General features: G+C 35.7%; 1 protein-coding gene across 1 annotated transcript in view; it reads right to left on the bottom strand.

Annotated features, from left to right (window-relative positions):
* spock1 (SPARC (osteonectin), cwcv and kazal like domains proteoglycan 1) overlaps positions 1–27,251 on the bottom strand; it is a 255,168-nt gene that overhangs the window by 24,625 nt on the left and 203,292 nt on the right. The gene's annotated exons all lie outside the window — the stretch shown is intronic.

Here is a 27,251-nt window from a genome sequence, read left to right as displayed (position 1 = left end):
TGTGAAGATAAATAAAAAAACATGGATACTTTTGTGTTCCACTAAAAAAAAAGTGTAAATAATGTATTACATAAAATTAAAAATGACATCAAATAATAAAAAATGAAAATTAATTATTTCAAATTACAATACATACTGTTGACATTTTACAAAAAATGAGAAAAACAGGCTACCACTGATTAAATTGTAGAATCTAAAGAGATATTATATGAAATATAACAAAATTATATTTGCTGATCAATGCCTACAAATAAGCAATAAACTGTTTTTTTCCTTATTGCAAAAAAAAATCAAATGAGAATCAAACTCAAATACAATCGAGAAATAAAACATTAACAGAAAATAATTTAACCACTAAAGTAAACATACATCTTACTAACTTTCATATTTCACAGTGTATTTTAGTTATCATGCATTTTCGGGACAACACTTGATCTCACCTCTCCAGCGTCCATTGATGGGGGTTGTCGTCTTTTTCGCGTCAAGCAATGCCATGTGATTGCATTTCCCGGGAAAACACATCCACAGCTGACGTGCGTGCATGACGTAGTTACGTATTTGGATTTCACGTTGAAATTGTGACTACATTTATTTGACCTAATAAATATTTTGGCAAACACCTAGATCTTTGTTTGATTTATTCACAGTACTGGTTCTTCAAACTTAAATAAAAAAATAAAAAATAAAATAAAAACGGAGGCGTACGTCTTTCTAATGGACAGAGCACATGATCACTTTTAAACGATCTCTTTGGAACACATATCTTAATTTTTACTAATTCTGTTTAATCAAATGTTTGAGTTAAAATCAGGGAGATGTGTGGATTATTTCGAGGCTCTAAAATAAACTTTAACGTGCACTTTATTAACAGCATTTTCTTTCAATTTTTTTTTTTTAATTTATGGTATTTTATATTAAATATAAAGGAAGGAAAAGCTGCTAGATCTTGTAAAAGTGCTTTAAAAACGCATATCCACGACAGATTATTCCATCATTTGAGCAGCACTCGTGATCTCTCCTCAGAGCTCATCTCACTCTGCACTCAAGCTGCTGCGCTGCTGCTGTGGGGGATGGGCGGGAGGCGCGCGCGCGATCAGAGGCCAGTGGGGGAAGGGCGGCGAGTCACTCAGTGTCACTGTCTGCAGCTCTCAGCTAGGGCTAGGGTTAGGGTTAGGGTTAGTGTTAGGGGAGCAGGGGTTTCACATCCAGTGCCTTTTAAAATCAAAGTATGAACAAAATAAATCTGTAAACAAACATGTAAACGTCCCAGCTTGAGTCATGATTCTTTTAAACACTTTTTATACTAAACACTGTAACTGCTCTCTCTCTCTCTCTAAATATAAAACAATGTTTGCTGTAACTGCTCTCCTATTATATATTCTCATTCATATGCATCCTTAAGATGTAAACCAGTATGTGCATTTCTTAAAACAGTTCATACAAATAACAGCACACAATGGATTACATGCAATAGCTTGTAACCAGCTCATAATCCTTATATCAGTGTCATCAAAATGACAAGTCCTTGTATCATTGTTCACAAAGACACTCTGACAGTATTTTCAGAAGTAATATGGATACGATTTTGATGTCAGTGATTGAAAATACACAAGACTGCACTTTATCTGTATGGCGTACATTTCAACAGTATGAACACGTCTCTCTAGACTGGATGAGACAGGATTCAGATATACTTTCTGGTGGTCTGTCAAAAAATTACAGTAGCTACAATGTCATGTGATATAATGACAGCCAGTGGCACAGATCCTCACCAAACCATCCATTCCAGCGTGATGAATATGATCCTCAACTGGATGGAACTGTAATAAATACTTTGACTGTTGCGATCATCCCAATCGGACTTATGATAGCTGCCTGAATTATGCTCTGTTCACTGTTGGACAGAGGAGAACTGATGACAAAGAAATGTTTCAAGGGTACCCCAAACAAGTGACGAACCTGGCTGGAACATGCTTGTTCAATGAACACTTGTCAGTGGTGTTGTCGATTACCTGAAAGTTTTCATCATCATTGTATGTGTGTTGTCTGCAGCAAGTTTCTGTATTTGGGTGAATATTTGCAGCAAGTGTGTTGTCAAACTGATCAAGATGTTTTGTTCATTTTTTCTGTTTGCATGTGTTTTCTTCAGTTGTGCGCGGTGATCTCTCTCAGCCACCGTAATATTTACTGTATAATGTAAAATGCAAGTAGACTGCAGTAACATAGCATTACATCAGTCTACAGTTTATGTAGTGAACAGTACATAGTGAACATTATCTGATTTCACACCTGTTCTGTCTACAAACACATCTCCCATCATTCGGCTCTTTTGACCCGTCTCGGCCTTAAGGTCATGACTGAGAGCATGATCTACAACAGTGGCTCTTATTTCCATCAGAAACATCTCAGTCTTGGCCTCTTCTTCCTCTTCCTCTGTTCTCCTCCGTACCCTTCCACCACACATCCTTACTCCTTCTTCTGTCTGTTGACTCTGTTTGTGTCCTTGTTGTTCATTCATGTTCAGAGTGTGTAACATTGTGTTGTGCTCTGTCTGTGCCTCCCAAATGAGATGGCATCTGAGATATTTTAGAGAACTGTTGAACATTGCTTGAATTACATTCCCCTTCATTATTGAAATTCAAAATTCATCCCTGAAATTTAATAATTCAGGACAAAAAAAGTCTAAAAGAAATGTATAGAAAATATGCTTGACAGTTTATGACTAGTTCAACCATTTTGCATTTAATGGCTTATGAAAATAAAAACTATTCGACACCTAGTATATTTTGATGAACATGACATAAGCAAGTGATAATGTAGGAAACATCTGACACTTGTACATCAAATGCATGAATGTACCAAAGCATTTGCAATTTGTTCAGGAGAATGAGAAACTGCATTTATGATGTGAACAAGAGACTATAATGTGGATGTTGAACAAGTAAGAATTTTAGTTGTGATTGGAGAAATGCACCAAAGTGAGAGAAACTGTTATATATAATATAATATAAAATATAAAATTATGATATTATATATAATATTAATTATTATAAATATCAAATATAAATATAAATTATTATATTATATATAAAATATAAAGAGAATGTTTGCTGTAACTGCTCCTATCTATATAATATTATATTTTTTTCACATATCTTTATTTATTATGTGAACAAGAGACTATAATGTGGATGTTGAACAAGTAAGAATTTTAGTTAACTGTTAACTGCTCCTATCTATATAATATTATAATATATTTTTTTCACATATCTTCATTTATGATGTGAACAAGAGACTATAATGTGGATGTTGGACAAGTAAGAATTTTAGTTGTGATTGGAGAAATGCACCAAAGTGAGAGAAACTGTTATATATAATATAATATAAAATATAAAATTATTATATTATATATAATATTAATTATTATAAATATCATATATAAATATAAATTATTATATTATATATAAAATATAAAGAGAATGTTTGCTGTAACTGCTCCTATCTATATAATATTATAATATATTTTTTTCACATATCTTTATTATTTATTTTTTATGTTACTATTTGTGTACTGTACTTGTCTCTTGTCTCTGATACTAATGGAGGAACAGCAGAACGCAAAGTAGGAGAAAACACTTAAAGCAAATAAAATCACTCATAAAAGCAAGCGATTTTGAAGGTTTTCAAATCTTTTTGTTGCTTGTGTATTTTATTAAATAAACTCATATGTATAAATCATCATACTTGACGGATTAAAACAGTTGTCCCTCCGCTTTTGGGAGGAAATATGTATGTTTCATATTCACATGACGTAATGTCTGTCATCCCCGCGTCAAACTCGTTCGTACATTAATAAACTGTAGTTACAGTACGCGGATATAGTCTCCGTTAGGCGGGGGCGGGGCAGCGCGATCTTTACACACACATTGATGCGAGAGCAAAACTCCGAGGATTAAAAGTTAATAATACATGCCAATATAAAGCATGAGAGCTCCTGCAAATGAGTCTATTTTTATTTAAACACAAATTATTGTGAATATTTCTCAAATTAAATGTGGATTATATGTCAATTCATTCATATTCATGATAGTTTTTGCCTCCGCCATCTTTATTGGTGACGTGTTGGTCTCTGATTGGTCAGATCACCAGTCCCGCGCTCGTAGTATCTTCCTGCGCTCTGATTGGTCAGAATCCCAAAAGTGTGTATCTTTCCGGAAGTGCAGTTCTCCTAGAGGGCGCTGTGTTATACACACTTTAGTGGGGGGGCATACACACTTTAAGTACACAAATCACATAAAAGTGAATTTTTGGGACAAATGAGATTTTAAGCCAGGAAACCATTTTAGAGCATGCTGAATGCCACTATATGGTCAAACAAATGAGGACATACAAAATGTCCCAAGTTTTTTTGGTGGTCCCCAGTTTACTGGTGTGTATCCTGGTGAATGTACCCAAAAGTGACATAAGTAGGTACACACACACACACACACACACACACACACACACACACCACCCACTCGCTGCTAGTGCAAGCACAAAAGTAGTCCCGGCCCGCGCGTGTAGCCTGTCAGATACCCCACCGCCAAATTACGTCGTTTCTTGTACTGTCGACGTCCTGGCCATTAGAATCAATCCAAATAGCAGTGCAAAGATCCTAATAGCAGTTCAAAGGAGCTTGTTAAATATTGGTGGGGACAAATTTGTCATCTCAAAATATTGATAGGGACTAGTACCTAGCGTCCCCCCCCTAAACCTACGCCCATGGAGAAACTACAGTGGAGACTCTAAATCACTGCATTCACTCGTGTTGTAGTACTCAAGGCCAGTCTTAAGACCATTTTTTGAAGGTTTTGGTCTTGTCTTGGTCTCAGCTGCATTTGGTCTTGATCTTGTCTTGGTCTCAGACTAAAAGGACTTGAGATTTTATTTCAAGACCGGTCAAGACCTCAATTGCGGGGATATCGCTAAATGGATGTAAAACTTTCAGCTTCAAATGCAATCATTAACTTATTTCTAATTTCATTTATTTTGTTACTGTTGTGCCGGGTCAGAAATCAACAAGGGATTGTGTCAAAAATGTCACCAAAATTAATACAAATGCCCACAAAATTCAAGATATGATTGCAAAAAAATACTAGTATATGATCTTGATATTTTTATTATAACATATGATATAATTAAGCAATATCACAAGAAAGAGGGCTGTTTTCACAAATATGAGCACAATTGCAAACGTCTTGGTCTCAACCCCCCAAAGTCTTGGTCCTGTCTTGATCTCGACACACACCGTTCTTGGTCTCGACTTGGTCTCGGTTTAGGTGGTCTTGACTACAACACTAGCATTTACTAGCTGTTCAGTTCAGTTACACAACAAACTTCAAAGAAAACACTTCATGACACGTCACTGCAGAACATTTACTAGAGAATCAAGCGTAGCACTAGTTCTGGCAGGTCACGTCAGTCAAGCTCTCATCAGCTGACTCTCAGCTGATCCACGTTTACCTATAGGAATACGACGTCTATCACAGTATCCCTATATATAAGGTCTATTCAGTATTATCGCGTTGCTCAGGAGCTAATTACCCTCCTCCATCCCCAGCTCCTCCTCTCATCCAGTCAGGACTTGGCCTCTGATATACCTCTTCAAATCAGACAACTTTTTCTTGAATTAGGTTGTTAAATTAAACTATTGTCATTAAGAACATTAATGATATATGCATACCTTTTTGTTGGTTCTGTTCTGTTTACCCTAGGGGGTTATCGCTGCTCTCCCTGCTCTTATCCATGGTAGGTTGCATGAATGGGAAGGGAGTTCTTGCCCAGAGCAGAACCACATACCGCCAATCCAAACCGTATGCCAATTGTCAATCATCTTTGATAATAGTGGCCCTGACAAAACTAACATGGGAGAAATCAAACCATGTTTGACATTTAAATTAACACTGATTTCCATATCGAAAACACACTGTAAAACTCAATAAATAAAGCAGCTCAACAATAAAGCCTACATTTCTGAGGCCTCTAAATGATCAACATGATCAAATCTTTGCTGGAAAAAAAATTGTTGTACACAATCTACTAGATTCTTCTGTCGTCTGATTGATAGTTTAGACTTTTTAGCAAGTAAAAGGAATTTTACTATAATTGTAAAAACGGCCACCTTCAGCTTGTGGCTCAAGTGTCTTTTTGCTGTGAAATCTTTACAGATTTTATAAGGTAAACGTAAGAATAACTTTTGTTGCTAATAATAATTCAAGATGAACACTTACTGGACTGAAACAACTTTAGTTTACTTGATTATCCAGACATCATCTTTTAGAATAAAAGAAGAAAATATGTTCAAATGTGAGTATCAAATATAATGATCAGACTTTTGAGGAAGGTTTATTTGTTCATCACTTAATTATCATTGTATTGTATTATATGTTTTAAAACTACAGAGCTTTGATTTAAAAAAAAAAAAAAAAAAAAAAAAAACCCTAAGCATTTAAATATCAAAGACATTTTATTGGGAGATATAAAGTGACGACTGACTGATATTTATATGCATTTTATGTTAGTAGTCTGCTATAATGTTATAAAGATCTCATTGAAGCTTTCAGAATTTCATTTTTTTCATATTTTTGTCAAATATCAACAACCAATGCACAAAATTTCATATTTTTGCTCAGTTTTGGCATTTGAAAAAAAGGTGTTTTTTCCTCCATATTCTCACTTTATCATATTATGATATATCAAACATGAAAACTTAACAGGATGTTAAAGAGAAAACCTGGAGATGTTTCTAGTCCTCTGTTAGATTGGCAGGTGGGTTTTCGTTCCTGTCTCGGTAATTAAAGGACACTGCCTTACAGTGTGAACGATAACTGCTGACTCTCATTCGGGACAGCCGTTCCTCCGTCTCCAGCGTTCGTCTTTAAAGATAACCGCTAACAGCAGCAGTAGCCATTCACACGCACTCTGCTCCAGACGAGATGATGAACGCATGTAATTCACACAGACGTAGATATTAGCAATTCCCTACAGAAAATCTTCTCTCACAATGATTAACAGCAGGACGGACAAGATTACACACAGAAACGCTTCTGCCGCTGTCTCAGCAGTAATGACATCAGATCTACTGTTTGATGCCACATATAGAGCATGAGAGATAGATTATTACATTTAATTAAAGGAATAGATCACACATTAATGAAAAAAATGTCACTGTTCACTCACCCGCATGCAATGAAAGTGCATGGTGACCAAAGATGGTAAGGCCAAAAAGCATCAAAGTATGATAACAATAAGTTATATAATTTTGTGTGAGGAACAGACACAAATTAATCTCACAAATACGAAAAATACTGGAGTAGGATTTACTTGAAAACACTAAGAAACAATTTTCACTCAGTAATTGCTGATAAATTTCACAAATAATTGTAAAGAAAGGGCAAGTAACATTGATTTCATTTGCAAAATCGAAAAATCATTTCAGTTTATTTGCTGAAAATATTAGTTTGCTTATTTGATTTTCACTTATAATGACTTAAATTTGTATTTGTTGCTCCCACAATAGTCTCTTGAAATATATATATATATATATATATATATATATATATATATATATATATATATATATATATATATATATATATATATATATATATATATATACTCATATTATACTTTTATTGTTGTTTTCAAAACTCGACAGCATCCATCTCCATTTGTTTTTCCAAGAAAAAAAGAATCATACAGGTTTGGAATGGATTTTAGTCTTTCTCTGAACTGATCTTGTACTCAAGTGTTTTTAAAATATATTTATTTTATCCCACACACACACACACACACACACACACACACACACACACACTGTAATCTAATGTGATCATTAAATATCATTATGCAGTTAAATTAGTTAAATGTGGTTTCATATGTGGAGTTGTTAAAGATCAGTAAAAACAATCTACAGTATTAAAAGACTTTTAAATGCATGTGAGACTGCTGCTCTCTAAAGAGGTTAAATGAACATGATTTAGGCTTGTTTAATTAGGAAAAAACAGGCCAGCAGATCACAGACTAAACATTTGCATGAACCCAGAGAGAGCAGAGGATGAGATGCTTTAAAACATAATTAGAGATCTCGACCACTCAACCCTGAAGAGTTTACAGGTTCTGTGCCTTTATTCAACATAATTTCTGTCCTTTGTGCTCTGAGAAAATCAATACAAAATGGAGAGAAAAGAAACTTTTCTGTGAGCTTTTAAAATTGTATAAGAATATCTTGTAAGTTTTAGAACTAAAAACGTCCTTGCTAGTCCAATAAAAGCTTTTATTGACATCAGGCCCAGCAAACGACTGATGCTCCCTTTACAATTGCTGGAGCTGTCAATCAAACAGCGTGTTCTAGAGCTGCCAATCAAACAGCGCAAGTTTACAAGTTTATATCAGTTTATATCAACTCCAGTTTTATTTGACAAATCTCTTATTTACCTCACTTTTGCACTGTTAGTTATGATGAAAGCATTCGCTAGTGTGCAGAATGACAAGATCACTGCTTTCATGTACTCCACAACATGTCTGTGATCAGCTACAGTGTTCATCACTGCAACCTTTCATGCCACAATCTAAATATAATGCCATAAATCTAATTTTTCATCGTTAGTTGACCTTGAGAGCTGTAATAGTAAAAACTTGCTAAAAGTTTTCGAGAGAGTAATACTTAGCTATTTCATATGCAATGATGTTAGCCAATCACAACACTCTCACAGCAGACACGCCCCTTAAAACAGAGCGTTCAAATCAGAGGGCTAAAATCAGGGTATGAAAATGCCTTTTATTTCTAAATTATGACCATCTTTGATGTAAAAAGCATACTAACATTATAAGTGCACCCCAGAAAACATTATAAAACAATAAAACAAAGCAGTTCATGACCCTTTTAAAATGAACTTTTTAGATGAATAGTCTAATATTATTAATATTTTGTATATGTCTATGTATAAATTAAGTTTAAGTTAAGTTACTTCAACTCAATCAGTTTTTTTATTTTTCATTTCAGTTAATGTTTATTTTATTTCCAGTAATTTTTTATGGTTTTATTTTTGGTGGATATCAGCTTAAAATTGTTCCTTACACACACACACACAAACACACACACACACACACACACACACACACACACACACATAAAAAAAAAAAAAAAAATTGGCTTTCGAAGACTTGGAATATAGTGCAGGAAAAATGTGGACTATTATTTATAATTCTTTTATGGTGTGTTTTTGTCCTATTTGATAGACTCTGCTCACTGTTCTCTTGTTCAGTTGATGGTCAAACTCACCCAGCAGACAACTCTAAAAAAAGCTTGTATTGCTGAAATGAATTTGACAGACGGCAGAGCCTACGGTTTCCATGCCTGCATCTTTTTGTCAGTGTACTGTTGTCAGGGTAACAGGTGCAAAACACAGGTGTGGCAACACAGGTAGATGATCTTAAGGGTCAAAGGGCATCCAGGGTTAAAGTCGTGCTGCTATTCAACTGCATGCAATCATGTCCCCATATGGTGTTGTAAACACACACACACACACAAGGGAAGAGGGAAGAGGTAAGGGAAAAGAGCTTGACGTAAACAGTTTTAAGTTTTAGTGCCATGACGTGTTGATTTCATGACGCATTTTTATTGGCACACTGTGCGTTGATTATGCTGAATTTCTGAGGCTATCTTGGGTTGCAAAAGTGTGACAGCGGCCGTTTTTGAACCTCTCTCACTGTACGACATAAGACCACCGATTAGGAGCCATGATCACAGAAATCGCATGATGGCAGTCTTTCATCTGGGACAGCCGGAAATCATGCAGTGTGTCCTGGGCTTTAGAGAAAGAGCCTGTAATAGCGAGTGAAATGTGTCATCACTACAATCACATTTGACAATGATAATTGGCCTGATAACAATCATCTCTCAGTAGTTTCACCAAGGATTCAGATATCCTACTGTAATTACAGTCAAAGTCTCTATTTCTCACTTGCTGTGTTCAAAATCAGCCCATTTACCCTCATTTACAATTTCCTACATTAGTCCATTATGGGTATTCTCTAGCCGTTGAGTGTAGCTGCGTCTCAATTTGGTGGCTTCATCCTCATTTGAAGGCAGCATATGTCATCAAGGATGTCTTATTTAAGAAAAGTAACCATAATACAATTGACTTTTATTCCTTGTGAGGAGTAAAATACTGTAATTTCTTTCTTACTTTGTAATTTAATGATTACTTTTCTTAAATGAGACCGCCTCAATGATATATGCAGCCTTCAAACGCGACCTCCGGAGGAATCAGCCTTCGAAATGAGATGCAGCTTGTATATCGGTTGTACACTTGTTATGTGGGATCGAATGAGTGCACTCGGTAACGTCCACTATGGTTTCGGACACCACTACAAATGGCTGTCCCCTCAAATATTTGAGGGTATATGGGACTATTTCGGACACAGCCACTCATGTCCTGATTTTTACTGTATAATGTAAAAAGTCAACTACATTATTTTACTGCATGGAAACTAGTAATCAGATAATCAGATAACATTACTTTCATACGGATTACTATTCTGAGTTTCATACTACATTTTTAAAGTCCTCCAGCAGATACGGTCTTCAGTTCCCCAAACATTGTGAAAGGTTCTCCGGCAGACAGATGGCAGAGTTAATTTGCTCTTATCGGAGGGGCTTTGACATACCGCTGCAGAGATTTAATTCCTGATGGAGGTCCGTCATTCTGGCATGTTTGCGTTTCTGTGCCTGGAGCTCTGCTTAATTAAAATGAAACTGGGAATCTGGTTAAAAGAATTAATCTCTTTAACTAAGCAGTTTCGGTAAGTGCAAATCAAGCGCACGAGTGTGTGCGTGTTCATCCTGGGTAGAGGCATATGTTGAGTGGGAGTTGTCAATGATTCAAAAAAACCTCTTTCTCTTTCTCGAGGCTCAGGAACTCATCCAGACTCTGAAACAGGAGCAGGAGGAGCGTGTGAACGTGTAGAGGATGGTGTGCTCGTGCTGTTCACAACTGGTGGGTGGCCAGTGGATGAACAGCAATGGTTCAGAAAGTGATGAACTCGAGAAAAACTGAGATCTTCAGTGATTCATCTCCTGCCAGAGTGAAGGATTATGGGTGTTTCACGATGGAACACAGATCAGCAGGTTGGAAAAGACAAGTGGATCAAACAGAGAAGCTCAACTGCAAACAAACATCAACTCATGGCTACAAACACCCAACAAACTCAAACTATTTCTGAGTTAAAACGTCTTTAATCTCGGAATGTGATTTCTGCACTTCAGAAAATATAAAAGATTTTCATAAGCCAAGAAATCCATTCAGTATCCCAAAAGCCCCAGTGCATTCATTACCAAGCTTTCCTTCTTATAGCTTATATTTCAATTAGTTGTGTGCAATTAATATAATATTATGATGTTTGTTTCTGTAGCTTAACTACCAAACAAACCCCCACACACACAACTGCAATCTCTTTGGAAAGACGTATTCTTAATATTTCATCAGTTGAACGATTGACATCGAGATATATAGAAGTACAACTCTTCCGTTATGCTAACGCTCATGTTTTAATAAATTTATTCCATTCCCAATTGGAAATATGAAGGAAGCGGCTAGAATTTATTAATTTTGAAAGCGTCTTCAGTGCATTTGAATTTTAGGGGTTGATAATCTAAACACACATAAATGTATACTATATTATTGGCCAGTGATATTTTAAAAACTTGATATATAGTACATCCCACTTTACCTATATACTACAGTATACTCTCATAAAGCAATATATACATTATAACAAATCTCAGCTGCGTGTTTGTTTATATCATTGTAAAAATTTAAACTTTATCATCACCCAGATATATATATAATGTTGGATATATATATTATATCTAACTTTAACTTATATACATACAATACACTCATGTAAAGGGATACATACTATATAGCAAATCTAAATTGCCTGACTTTTTATTTCATTCAAGGTGTAACTATATTATTGTCCAGCTCTTTATATAAAGTCGGATACCATAAGTATGTCCAACTTTATCCACATACATTCAGTTTACTCACATAAAGGGCATTATATACTATATAGCAAATCTCAACTGCTTGATTGTATATAACAGCACAAAAATGTAAATTATATTATTGCACAGCTCTATATATGAAGTTAATATATTATATCCAAATTTATTTGCATACGTACAGTACACTCATTTAAACCAATATACTATATAGTATACTTAACTGCTTGATCACTTGATTACCCTTACACAGATCATTTATTATAGCTTGTCAAATTTGCCCCTATTTGGGTGTGATCAAAAACATGCTGTTTTTATGTGTGTCCCTTTAAATGCAAATGAGCTGCTGATCCCGGCCCCCTTTCCAGAAGAGGGCGGAGCTTTAACAGCTCACGCTTCGGTCGCTCAACAACAACAAAGCTGGAGAATCTCATGCAGCCAAAATAAGGATTGTCAGTAACAATGTTCAGTCGGACACTGATGGAGAGACTCATGAAGAAGTTACAACTTTTAGAATGAAACTGGACGTTTCTGAATGGTTAGTGGATAAATTTATGTAGTTGCTGTGGAGTTGATTCAACTCATCCACTAGCATGTGCCGTCATCTTCATCTTTTGTGCAAATCCATCACTGACTCTTGTTTGTGAAGCAGTCCGGTGTACAAAGACGGCAACAACAACACTCTACTACAACAACTCTTCCTCTTCTCTAAAGCAGCCCAACATGGCCCCACCCCCTTTGTTGTGTGTTCTCGGGGGTGGGGTTTATGTCAATTTTGGGGTTTGTGATGTCACCAACCTGGGAAGAAGCTCTTTGTAATCCCTACCAGCCGTTTGTTGTAGTCCTTAAAAAGTGATTTCTGCAAAAGAAAATATCTCCCTTTGCATTGAACTTTGAGCGTCGTAACTTTGCAGATGTTGTTTCAAGGACCCCTTTAAGCTTGGCTCATACAGCAATCAATTTATGGAGATATTAAATTGATCAGGCAATTCCATTTATTTAGTTTTTTATGGGCTTTTCTTGTTCGTTGATATGCTTGCAAGATCTGGCAACACTTGTCAGACTCGTACTGTTTTCTTTGTTGTTTCTTGCACCGCAAGAAATCTCTGATGCACTTTAAAATACTTATTTTAACGTTCATCAGAGATGTATCTATCATCTGTCATCTGAATTTAGCTACAATGTGTATGTGGCCAATGTGTAATGCTGCCCATTAGCTGTGGCTGAGTCTTGCATATGATTGAACACATAAATGTTTTGTTTTGTTTTGTTTTTCATTATTTTTGTTTTTATTTTTCATGTATTTTATATGCATGTCATATTTACTCTGTATAGTTGTTGCGGGAACAAAGTTTCATAATATGATGCTGAAGAAAAGTGTGACGCGGAACTAGCATGTTGATTGATGTGTCGATACGGTATATATAGGGAGAACACTAAGTTAAAAAAAGGCTGCGGTTCCGCTCATGCCTGGTGAATCTGGACCGGCGTTCACTTTTCGTGGAACACTTCATCGAAGTTCACGTTATTTCCACAAGTGAGCTGCGCTGTCGGTAGAGCCGGTGTGGTAAGCAGCGGGAGTTTAAATGCCTGAACCGCTGTGTTCTGCTTATGCTTATGAGTCCTAATGACAGTGAAATGAACGCATTGGACTGAGCACGCTTTATTATGCTGGTTTGGTAAGCGTCTGGAGCTTAAAAAGAACCGCCGTTTACTGCTTATGTGTTCCAAGAGCTCAAACGGCGACACAAGACGTGTTTTAAGGTGGTTGACTGAAATGGAAGAGATTTTAAAAAACAAACTTTGAGGAATGAACTAAGGGACTTTTTTGGGGATTACTACGGAGTTGAATGTTTTCCTACTGCTTACGTGTTTTAACTTGTGTGGGTTTTTTTTAGGCATTTGATGGTGTACGACAGGGGTCATCAACTATATTTGTCCAAGGGCCAGAATTTTTCACTGCAGACACTGTAAGGGCCAGATACTCGTAATATAAAATAAAATTCGAATTGTATCCTAATTTGTTATTATTTGATATACTAATTCTAATTCCAAATTTATGTTATTTTTTACATATTACCTGTACTGCAGCAAGCCACCAGGGGGCGATAGCGATATTTTAGGCTTCATATTTGTGAGGCTGTCAAGCTGTCCATCACTGTCACGCAATTGTGCGCAAATCCCAGGCAAGGAAAATTTTGACATTTGTGAAAAAATGAGCACGTGAAACAATAAAAGATGTTCAATGAGAGAACGCGTTCATCGTCATACTTGACTGAAGGTAGGCTATGGCACAATCTACTTTTCAGAAGGCTTTTTGTTTCATAGATTTAAAAATAAAAAAAGGCTCTCATTCCCCCTTGAATAAGGCCGGCGACACACTGGCTGCGTGAGCGTCTCAGCTGCGTGGTGTGTCCGTTTTTATTTCGGCTCCCATATTTAACAGGTTGGAGTTTGCACACTGAGACAGCCCTAGCCCTTCCAGCCCTATGGTTCCAGCAACGGGACTGTTCTCTGGCTAGAGCGCAGAACAGCGGAGTTTGTATGGACCGAAGTGCATGTCTGAGCTTGTGTTTTGTTGCTTTGACGTTGTGGAAAATAGAATAATAGAAACAAAATGTATTAGCATTTTTACCCGTTATTATCAATTTAACTTAATTTCGTTTTTAATTTAACTTAATTTCGTTTTTCTTTATTTAAATTTCGTTTTTTCTTTATTTAAATCTACCCTTACTGTGCCAATTTGTTTGAAAAATATTAGACTACCTTAAAAGTATTGCTTAATTTAACAGACCTGTGTGTGTGTGTTTTTTTTATAATATCACTAGTGCAGTGTCCGTTCTCGGAGTATAAGCCCTGCCCACGTGAGGTGCACCGCATCCCGCTCACGCTGCTCTGACTGTATTTTACTAAAAGTTTATTAATTCTTAATGTGTCGCGTCTCACGTGTCCATCTATATTGCACCAAATGCGACACTGCACTCCCTTGTGAAGTCGATTGGATGAACGGTTCTCGAAATAATAAAAATGTAAACGGACATACAGACACAGATTCCTGCCTTTATTAGAGAGAAAAATATGTTCAGCCCCTCTCTCCGAAGCTTCGAATAGTCGATGTTCATCAAAAAATGGTATTCGGACCAGCCCTAAACTTTTTCCTCTTACAAGGCTATTCCTGAATTCAGTATTATTCTGGGGGCCGGATGGAAATCTCTGGCGGGCCGCCAGTTGACGTTGCATGGTGTACGATGTAAAGATAAGTTTGTGTGAAGGGGTCTGAAGGATGAGAAACGGGGTCAATCCATGCACTTTAAGCAATTTGAGTATGCTGTTTTTTTTTGTTTATTTTGAGTTTTCATTGTTGTTCTTGGTTTTTGACATTTGACTTTTTTTTTTTTTTTTGCTCAACAAATGTTTTAATGCAGACGCAATCAGATTCCAGCCTATGCCCTTGAAGCGTGCTGTAAAATCTCTTATAATATTTGATGAAATGTAAATGGGTTTTTTTACAAATGTGTATTGTGAAAAACCATTATACGAATAAATTTGACTTGACACTTACTGGAAGCCTCTGCAGGCCACATTTATGATTCGAGGTTTAATCTAAGAGAGTCTGATTAATTAATTGGGTTGCACTCAAAGACAGAAAAAGAGAGTGTGTGTGAGCGAAAAAAAAAAGAAAAAAAAAACAGCTCTTATTTCTCTTATCGTCCTTCCTATATCGTTATGAGCTGAACTAACAGAGGGAAATGCTGATAGCGAAGATCATTAATTAATTAGCTGCGCTTTCCTTTTGTCCCTTTTCAGTTTCTCTCTGTTGAACTTTGAGCCTTTTTTACTTCTTTTAATCAAAGTACACAGTATTCCTCAGGGCCGCCCGCCAACAGTGTGTGTGAGATTTCACGAAGAACAGAAGAGCGCTGCGGCTTTTCTGATGATTCATAAAGTCTGGCAACAATGCAAATTCAGGTTTAAACACACACATGGAATTGTGCAAGCTGTGTGTATTTGTGTTGGCCATTGAATTATGGGTAATCAGAGTATAAAGTAGGACGTCCGAAGGCATAACACTTCTGTTAGGCAGAAGAGTCACCTTCAACAAACAAACACACACACACACACACACACACACACACACACACACACACACACACACACACACACACACACACACACACACACACACACACACACACACACACACACACACACACACACACACACACAAATGCAAACTATCAATGCAAATGTGAGGGATCTCAGGTGGTCTGCTCCACTAAAAGTACTAAAACTACTGATATTTGTGAAAGACATGTGGCATTGATTTCCCAGCTTCTAGTATTAGTACTAGACTTGAATGATTCCTGAAATCTTGAGTGTTTTTGAGAAGATCATTGTGCTGTTACTTTTTAAATGCACCATTTTCACCTGCTGCACCAGAAAACAGCTTAAAAAAAAAAAAAAAAAAAAAATCACAATCCACACTAGAAAGGCCTTTTTCTCTCTTCGCTCAGGGGTAAAAATAAGTTTGAAATACCTTTTTCAGAATACACTGTTAGTGAACATCCTGACGCCATCCATACTGCTGAGAGCAGCACTTAGATGAATATGTAAATATGTGATGCATGCTTTCCTCTCAATAAAAAAAAATAAAATACTGTTTTGTGGCTCTTTAATGTGCCGTGACAGATCGCTGTAGCACCTCAGTTCAAGCGGCATGTGAACTGATCATCTCTTCCTACTAGTTATAACACAAAATAAACATGAATGAACATCAGAAGTTCAAGTCCACCAGTGTTAATCTATTAACTCTCCTGTCTGGCTTGTTTGCTGGACAAAATGGCGGATTTGGCATTATGATTGGTCACATTGCCTGTCAATCAAACTCCCAACAAAGACTGAATTCAGTACTTCAGTCAAGTCATGTCACATTTATTTATATAACACTTAATACAATAGCAGCTTTATAGTATTAAACATTAAAAAAGAGTCAGTGTCATTTCAATTAGAATTACAACTTCAATTTCTACTCTGAAGCAGCTCTCCAGAGTGTTTATGCTTTCATCATCGCCACGGACCAATTTCCAGAAAGTTCACTTTGGCAAGCTGTTTTGAACTCTAAAAATAAACTCCAAATGAACTTTGTTTTTGCCTGATTTTGTTACAAATGTCTTCACACCAGTTTGTTATTCGACTTCACTAGTAAATGGGGGCCTTAATGCGTTAAAAACACTCCTAACACCTTAGCAAACCAAAAACAACATCCTGGCAACCACTAGTATCATAGTGGTGAGATGCTCACAGGCAAACAATATACATTTTCTTTATGTAATAGCATAAATATTGTACGATCAAAATACAACAATATTTTTGTTTTTGCTGGAACACAGAATGAGGAAATCCACTGAAATGGAACATAAATTACTCTTAATATACACACACCTGTAAACACTCCTAAAACCACTAGTAACATATTGCATTCTGAAAAATTATTTTGCTGTATTATGCAGACACTCAGTCCTTTTCAGTCCACCTAGGACATTTATTGAAACTAAATTACAAAAACTAAACAACCAAAACTTTACAATAAAGTTTCAGTTTTTAAAATTAGTTTAACGCTCTAGTCAAGATAAAGATGAACGAAATAGCATTTGTCACAGATCCCTTGTTTCTCTGGACTTCATTTCCCATGATCCTCCTGTTCTCCACACCTGAACTCACTTCCCTCGTCACCTCCCCATCTTCACGGATCACCTGCACCTGGACTCTATTATCAGCACTCCCTTCATATTGCACTCACTCCCTTCATGCACTCACTCCCTGTCCGTTCTCTGTTTTGTTAAGGTGTATGTCTGGCGTTCCTTGCATTTGTTTATTAAAGAGCATCTATTATTGTGGAAATCCGTATCTGCCTCATCTCTGCACCAGCATACCGTAACAGCATTTAGTAATTTAGTTGTATCGGACCCACTTTATATTAAGTGGCCTTAACTACTGTGTACTTACATTTAAATTAATCATTTGATACAATGCACTTATTGTGTACATACAAGTTTTACGTTGTACTTATATTTTAAAAGCACCTGCATGTAATTACATATGTAATTACATTTATAATTACACTGTTGACCCATCCCTTACACCCTACCCATACCACCAAACCTGTCCCTAACCTTACCAGTACCCCACCTCAATAGCAGCAAAAGTGTTTTGCAATTCAATATGAACCCAATAAGTACATTATACTTAGTTTTTAATTTAAGTACATAGTAGTTAAGGCCACTTAATATAAAGTGGGACCGTTGTATCTGTTAAAATTTGTTAAAACTAACATCTAACTGCATTTTTTATTTATTAATATTAACAAAGATTAAAAATGCTATAAAAACCTATTGCTCATTGTTAGATTGTTTTTGCTAAAGCATTAACTAATGTTAACAAATGAGATCTTATTATGAACAACTGAAATCAGAAATCATGGTGACATCGCCATAATGAGCTTATTAACTATACCCTTTCTCAATTTACAACAAAGAAGTCTTAAAGGTACAGTAGCATTAGTCAGATAGAGAGTGGAAATGGCCAAAATTACATTAATTTTTGATTAAAAACAAATCCTGACAAACATTAGAAGCACACAAGCTGGCAGTACTAAATGGATGCAGTCTATCGAAAACAACAAACAGCCATGAATAACGAATTTGTCATGTCCTAATGTGACATACAGACAAGAATAATGTTTTGATCACGTAAACCTGCCTGAGAGAGCTATTGATATGTCTGACCTTTAAAATGAAGTGTTTACGAGTATGAGAGAGTCAAACACTCCAGTGACATTTATTCTGATGTATTAAAGCCATTATATTAATGCTCGACAGGTGTGCCTGAGATTCAGGAGGAATTAGAGGATTTCCTGAATATTCTGCAGGTTAGTGAAGAGCCCGTTCACATCTGTGTTTGATCCACTGATGAGCTTCTAAAACCATTCATTTTCAAGTTTAACTTCATAAATAGTTGGTTATTATAAATAAATTCAAAGGAAAAAATGTAATCTCCACACCCTCCAAAAAAGGGAAATATATTCATTCTCAGTTTAGGGAGGGTGTGAATAGAGGGTGGGTGTGAATAGAGCTCAAAAGAACGTCACCTCATCTTCTCTGACAGGCGCCCTGCACGTGCAGCTGACATAAACCACACTTCGAGAAAACAAAAAGGAAATCCTATCCAGTGGTGAAGTGTTTTCTGTGTTGACAAATGTTTTGCGATGTCCTAATAACAGTCGCGATTCGCACGCAACGCGTCAACGTCCGCTAATGTCCAATTCGCGACCTAATGACTCATTTGAACAGATTCATTTTAATGAATCATGACAACAACTGATCTGTCCACACGGTCCATAATGAATCATTTACTCAAACAACTCTGAAATGAGAACATAAGTGTGCTTACCCCATTTAGCAAGAGTGGTTAGTAAAATTAGCCTTAATAATCCACAATATTTTCAGGTTATTTAAATGACAATGTGTAGTAAATTAGGCCTACCTATAAAATCAGTTAGTTTAGACTGGAGTGAGGTGAAACCAGAACAAAGCAAGTTGTTGTTAGATAGGTGCATTCAACTGTATATGGTAGGAATTATATTATTAGTTAATATAACTTCTAAATGCTAATTTTTAATACTTTTCAAGTTTAGCAAAAAAGCATCTTCTCTTACAAAGCTATAAAATCACTTTTTTTTTTTTTTTTTTGCAAAGAGGGCAAGAAAGAATTACAGTGAGAGTGACGGGTACTTTATTGTCAGTATCGGGCTCGCAGATCGAGTGGGTAGGGCACTTTTTACTGTTTGTGTGGATGACCATGTCTGTATTTAATAAATTTAATAAAAATATTTAATACTTTCACAGCAAAAATTATGTATGCGATTAATTTAGATTAATTAATCACAGAGCATGTAATTAATTAGATTAAATTGTTTAATCGATTGACAGCCCTAATATATATATAAATATATATATATATATATATATATATATATATATATATATATATATATATATATATATATATATATATATATATATATATATATATATATATATATATATATATCCACATGCATACTGTATAAAATCTATCACAGACCTTCAAAAATGTGCTCTGGTTACATTAAATATAACTTGATCATTAGTAAGAACACTAAAGTCTGTGCTGCAGATCTAAAATATGTCACTTCCTGTAGGATGATGTCATTACGCAAGTAGATTTGGTCAAGACTATGAAAAACTAATTATGACTTAAAAACAATATTCTAAAGAAAACACATTTGTTGGAAAAAAATTCAATTAGATAAAGAATATTTCTGAATAAATTTCAGAAGTGCATCACTTGGGGATATGATACCTTGATAATAATAATAATAATATTAATAATAATAATAATAATTATTAATATTATTATTATTAATTATTATTATTATTATTATTATACGATACCTTGTGTTCAGTCAATTGTGATTTTATGATGAAAGGTAATAATAATAAATGTGATTTACATCTATTTTATCCAACATCCAAGATATATGATGGGAAGATGAAGATATTCTGCATAACAGAATGACCTAGAAACACAAGAATCACTGACACACAGATTTCGGTGGATGTAATTTTCCACTGAAAGGCTCATATTGCTGTTTATCCTCTAAGGCCCAATGAAGAAAGATGAGCGTGTGTGTGTTGTATTATATTGCAGAGTAAAGCGTGAAAAACAATTCTTCAAAACATAATGAGCGAGTGTTGTTCAGCGCGTACACACACACACACACACACACTCATCTCTCTATAGTATTTTCTCTCAGGTGATCCCTCTATTTTTCACTTTTCTCTCCTGCTGTGAGTGAAAAATCTCTTGTGTTTCTCTTCAGATCATATCTCTCTCCGTCTCCATCCCTCCTTTCATCCTAACAAACCCATTGCCCATCTCCACCCCCTCTGGCTCCATCTGTAATCATCTCCACCTCTTTGTCTCTCCTTTCCCGTATCTCCAGGAATTTCTGTGGCTCGGCTGGTCAAGATCATGGGTTTGATTCGTTGTAAGACACTTCAGATAAAAGCCTCTGCTAAATGCCACATTAAATATGTTTTTTTCCCTAAATTAAATTAAATTAAATTAAATTAAATTAAATTAAATTAAATTAAATTAAATTAAATTAAATTAAATTAAATTAAATTAAATTAAATTAAATTAAATTAAATTAAATTAAATTAAATTAAAATTTACCTATTTTTTTGTTTTTAATTTAACAATACAATTTAACATTTTTTATTATAATTTCATAATAATTTCATTTTATTATAATTTCAGTTTTAATGGTTTAATTCAACTGTAACAATCAAAAAGCATGTCTAAACAATCCAATTCAAAAAGCTTTAAAAATAATAATGTATTAAAATTTTCTAAAATTCTACAATAATAGTGGATTTATGATTTAATATAAATATATTATCAAAAATGGTCATAATCATATGAAGGCATAAAGCATTAACAATTTAATTAATCTTTTAAAATTTAGTCAAATGAAAACGAAACAATTCCTTTTATTTTGTGGCAAAGTGCTGCGCAACAGGGGTTTACTGTTAAAATTAAAACATGGAGAAAACATTGTGTGATATTCCTTAAAAAATAAAGTTTTAATAATTGTATTTATATTACTTTGAGTAGTACATTCCACTGTACAATAGTACCCCTAATATATTTCTGTCATAATTAAAATGTTCTAAATTCCATGGCATTCTGCGTTACACAGTAAATTCCATTTATTTTAAACTGAATTCCGCGATTGCAATGGCGTTTTCTGCATCCGCCCCAGTCCTGCCCTCGGTCACCCATCTTTCTAAACTTCACTGTAGCTCCACCGAGAATCACACAGCTGAAAACAGAAGAACAGATAATGGACAGACTCTGAGAAGAAATTCCTCAATTCAAACAGTGAGCCCTGACGCCGAGGAATAACCGCTACATCTGAATACAGAACAGAGACACATAAAAGAGAGCAAGATGAAAGTCAGAGATAAAATGACAAAACAAGATGAACAGGTCAAATAAAGAGAAAGAGAAGAGGCTGTGAGACAATAAAGACGCAAGGAAATGAAAGAAAAATGGACTTTAAAATGACACATTTTTTTATCAGTCTCTCTCTTTCTGTGGTAATTGCTTCCTGATGTATGCAGCACTTTTCCAATTAAAGATCATGTCAGTGATCTGAAGTCATTAAAACACAGACATCATAAGATTCCTATCAGAGTGAACCTTCATCTCTGCTCAGATCTCGCAGCATAACCGACAGAGAGACTCTGTTCTGCTGGGGAAGCCTTTGGGAAATAAGTGCAAACAGGCTGGAGGTCATGAATCTAAATTACACACACACACAACAACAAACCCTTAAAATAACTGATGTGTCATCAAAACGCATCAAGAGCAAATCTTTATTGCTCGGAGGAAGTGCTCAGGATATATAAGTGAACTCATCACATCATGTAAGTATCAACTATAGACAGATTCGATCTGATTCCGATTCACAAGCTCTTGACTCAATTGACCCTTTGCCAGGAGTTTGATTGACAGGCGATCTAACCATAACGCAGAATCTGCTTTAATGTCATAGGACGAGTGAAGTAGATTAACTTCGGTGGACTTGAACTTGAAAAATGGTGTGTACTGATGTCTTTCCTTGGTTGAAACACCATTCCTTCTGATGTTCATTCATGTTTATTTGATGCTATAAAATTAAATAGTAGGAAGAGATGATCGGGTCATGAGGTGCTTGAACTGAGGTGCTACAGCGATCTGTCACGACACATTAAAGAGCCACAAAAAGATATTTATTGTTTCAATTTCTTTGAGACTTTGTTTCATATCAAAAGTAACCTGCTCTGTCTTGTCTGTCGACATGTTGTCAGTGTCCTCTTTGCTCCACAATGTATTTTTCACTGCGTGAGAACATGATGTGTGGCCTGAAGGCGGCATGGCTTGTCGGACATAGCAAAAGTAACTAAAGAGGACAGGTCTTTGAAACTGTCAATTTGATTCAAATCTTGATTTAATACAGATTTATTTGGACATATATCAGGTACAGTACATGTCCAGCTAACTAAGAAGTTTACGGACAATGAATGGTTTTCCTGATGTACATGTAATGTAACAAGCTGTTTTATTTACGTCTTTCTGTGGTTGAATCACTGATTGAGTGATTACATGTGAAATGACACATTTCGGTCAGTTGTATGATATCTTTCAACATGCATTCATGTTTATTTCATGAAAGAGCTGAGATCTGTCATGCCACAATAAAGTGTGACAAAACCACACATTTATTGTTAAATGCGTAAATATCGTAACAGAACTGACAACAGCTAAGTAACAAAAATAAAGCAAAGTTTATTGCGAATTAAAAATAATGTTTAGTGAAGTTTTACTTGCGAACTAAAAAACAGCATAAAATAAAAGATTGATCTTGGGATTTAAGAATCAATATTGAGATTTTTCAATATTTATCATAGCTGATTTATCACAGCTGTAGCTGCGTTCATATTGAGATATCTGGCTTTTTACAACTAGTGATTATTTGGTCTCTTATAGGAGAAACATCTTGAACGAATGAATGAGTCATTTATATTGATCTTTACTATGTTCTGTACACCCAAAGCATTTTACAATCACGTCAGTGATCTCTCCTCAACCACCACTAGTGTGTAGCATCCACTTGGATGATATGACGGCAGCTACAGCACAATGGTGCCAGTGCGCTCACCGGCTACAGGTGGAGAGGAGAGAGAGTGATAGAGCCAATTCAAAGGATGGTTATTATTAGAAGGTTATTATTGATAAAGACCAATGTAAAAAAATTGGCCAGGACACCAGGGTTACACCCCTACTCTTTATGAGAAGTGCCACAGGATTTTTAAAAATCACAGAGAGTCAGGACATCAGTTTAACGTCTCATCCGAAGGATGATGCTTGTTACAGTATAGTGTCCCGTCACTATGCAGGGGCCACACAGACCACAGGGTGAGCGCCCCCTACTGAACTCACTAACAGCAACCTTTTTCCCAGGAGGTCTCCCATCCAGATACTAACAAGGCTCAACATTGCTTAGCTACAGTGGGCAACCAGTCTTGGGCTACAGGGTAATATGGCTGTGGCAATAAAAAAATCTAAATGTTTTCTCCATTTAATCTCAAGTGAAAACCCAAATGTTAAAAATATCTCATTTGAGATGTTTCTTTTCTGTGGGTAAAAATACATCTGCACGTCATATTAAGTCTGTGCAAACACCATCATGCCTCCATCGCTCTCTCTGTTTCTCTATTCCTCCAGAGACCTTGTTCCTGTGATGTCCAGGGTTGTTCCCAAAATACTAAATTCGCTATTCACTTTCCCCTCAGGACACACGCACACACACACAGAACTATAAAAAACTTCTTGCTCCTGAGTGTTTCATGTGTCTTTCTCGAGGCTGTTTCATGTGTCTCTTACGGTTTGTCCAGACAGGCAGCAAAAATATTTGGCCAACTCAAATCCGTTTATTTTTCTGTCGTCTAAACAGCAAAAGCTCACCAAATGCCACTTTCACAAACCAAATCCAAACCACATTCACAGGTCATTTCAAGTGCAATTAAAATCTGGAAAATTTTGGAAAGCTGTCTCAATTTGAGTGTCTGAACGGATTTCAAATAGTTTTTTTCCCCATCATTCAGAGCGCTGTCCCTATGTAACCTATGAAAAGTGCTAATTGATGACTACAATATTACAATATATTTGATAATAATGGCAATAAAATCATACAAATTAATATTTTATAGTCATAATGAATTTGTCAAGAATAGTGTGAATGTGGCCTATGAAAACTCAAGTAGAAAGAGAAATGATTTTTTTTACTTTATGGTTGGTTCTTGTAAAGAGTAAACCAAAGTATGAACACCCAAATCATTCAGCTCTAAAAGGATTTTGCACTTAAAAGTCTCCAGAGTAAAAAATATTTTTTTCATCTTTTTTTCTAACGCATGTGATTAATTTAATATCCTTAACGTGTTAAAATAATTTAACGCATATTTAACACAAAATAAATTACGGAAGCATGTGAAATTGCATCATAACGTAATTTACGTCACGCAGTTAGATGATCTTAAAGTCCATGCTTATTATATCAGAGACGGCAGAGAGAATTATTCATTCCAGTGTCTTTTTCGCTTTAAAACACAAACTCTCTGTCATATTCTGTCATTGTATCTGAAGAGCGCGAGCTCTCCCGCATTGAGCTGTTCCCGTCGAAACATCCCACCGCTGTATGGCCAGATGATGGCTATGTTTGATGAGAAACTATGTTTCTCAGCTGGATAAAGCAAACCAGCTTCTTGCTATTAAAGTTTTGATGGATGAGGATTGCAATCAAAGTAAAGACGATTAAGGTGACATACAGGAGTCGTACATTAAAAAAGCGTGAGTTCATTATATTGATGCGCAAACAAATCATGTATGAGCACTCTCGATGCGCTGATCGCACATTGTCTTTATGCACAAACACATATCAGTACATTCATGTTGTTTTTACACACATTCAGGATAATGTTTGGATTTGTACTGTGTATGTTGCTGTGTACTTCGTATATATGTAGGTCAATGCAGTTGGTTTAGGTTTTTTTGGCATCTCCACGTGGTCCTGTTCAGTGTTGCTTCTTGACTTGTCTAAAATGTAAACAAGCTCTTTGCTGTTGCACATACTATACACTGTGAATTCTGAAACATTTTTTTTTTTTTTTTTTTTTTTGCTGTGATGGGTATGGGTATGGGTATGCATGCTTTGGTGTACATAAATGTATGAATTATATGAAAAAAATAATAATAATTTGGTTTTGTGGTGTACTTTTTTGGAAAGATATCTAAATTTACCTTGAAAAAAGCTGAAAAATACAGTTTTGTGAAAATCACACTTCAATTTGATGATTTACTTTGCTGGATACAGGCAATGATGGCAAAATGGACATGTTAAACAAGATAAATGGTGTATGCTTAATTTCACGATAAGTGTGCGATTAATCGCGATTTAAAAAAAAAAAACTATTGACAGCCCTAATATATATATATATATATACAATCAGTCAATCAGTCTGTTAGTCAAATCAGCCAATCACAGCAAATCATTGCATTTAAGCATGCAGTCATGGTCAAGATAATCTGCTGAGGTTCAAACTGAGCATCAGAATGGGGAAGAAAGGTGATTTAAGTGACTTTGAATGTGGCATGGTTGTTGGTACCAGACTGGCTGGTCTGAGTATTTCAGAAACCGCTGATCTACTGAGGTTTTTACGCTCAACTATCTCTAGGGTTTACAGAGAATGGTCAGAAAAAAGAGAAAATATCCAGTGAGTGGCAGTTCTGTGTGTGAAAATGCCTTGTTGATGCCAGAGGTCAGAGGAGAATGACCAGACTGGTTCCAGCTGATCGAAAGGCAACAGTAACTCAAATAACGAGGTCTGCAGAACGTACAACACTTCAAATTCTGAAGCAGATGATCTACAGCAGCAGAAGACACACCAGTTCCACTCATGTCAGATAACAACAGCAAACTGAGGCTACAATTCACACGGAAACATCAGAATTGGACAATAGAAGATTAGAAAAATATTGTCTGGTCTGATGAGTCTGGATTTCTGCTGCGACATTCAGATGGTAGAGTCAGATTTTGGCATAAACAACATGAAAGCATGGATCCTGCCTTGTATCAACGGTTCAGGCTGCTGGTGGTGTAATGCTGTGGAGGATATTTTCTTAGTACCAATAGTAACAGCCTACTTGAGTATTGTTGATGACCATTGTACTCATCTTCTGATGTCTACTTCCAGCAGGATAACGCACCATGTCACAAAGCTCAAATCATCTCAAACTGATTTCTTGAACATGGTAATGAGTTCACTAAACTCAAATGTCCTCCATAGTCACCAGATCTCAATCCAATAGAGCAGCTTTGGAATGTGGTGGAATGGGAGAATCAAATCTGCAGCAACTGTGTGATGATATCATGTTAATATGGACAAAATGTTTCCAGCACCTTGTTGAATTTATTAAAAGAAAGAATTAAAGGGATAGTTCACTCAAAAATGCAAATTATCCCATGATTTACTCACGCTCAAGTCATCCTAGGTGTATATGA

This window comes from Chanodichthys erythropterus, chromosome 1, assembly GCF_024489055.1.
Source record: "Chanodichthys erythropterus isolate Z2021 chromosome 1, ASM2448905v1, whole genome shotgun sequence".
NCBI classification, from domain to species: Eukaryota; Metazoa; Chordata; class Actinopteri; order Cypriniformes; family Xenocyprididae; genus Chanodichthys; species Chanodichthys erythropterus.
This window is presented reverse-complemented; position numbering and strand designations above follow the sequence as displayed.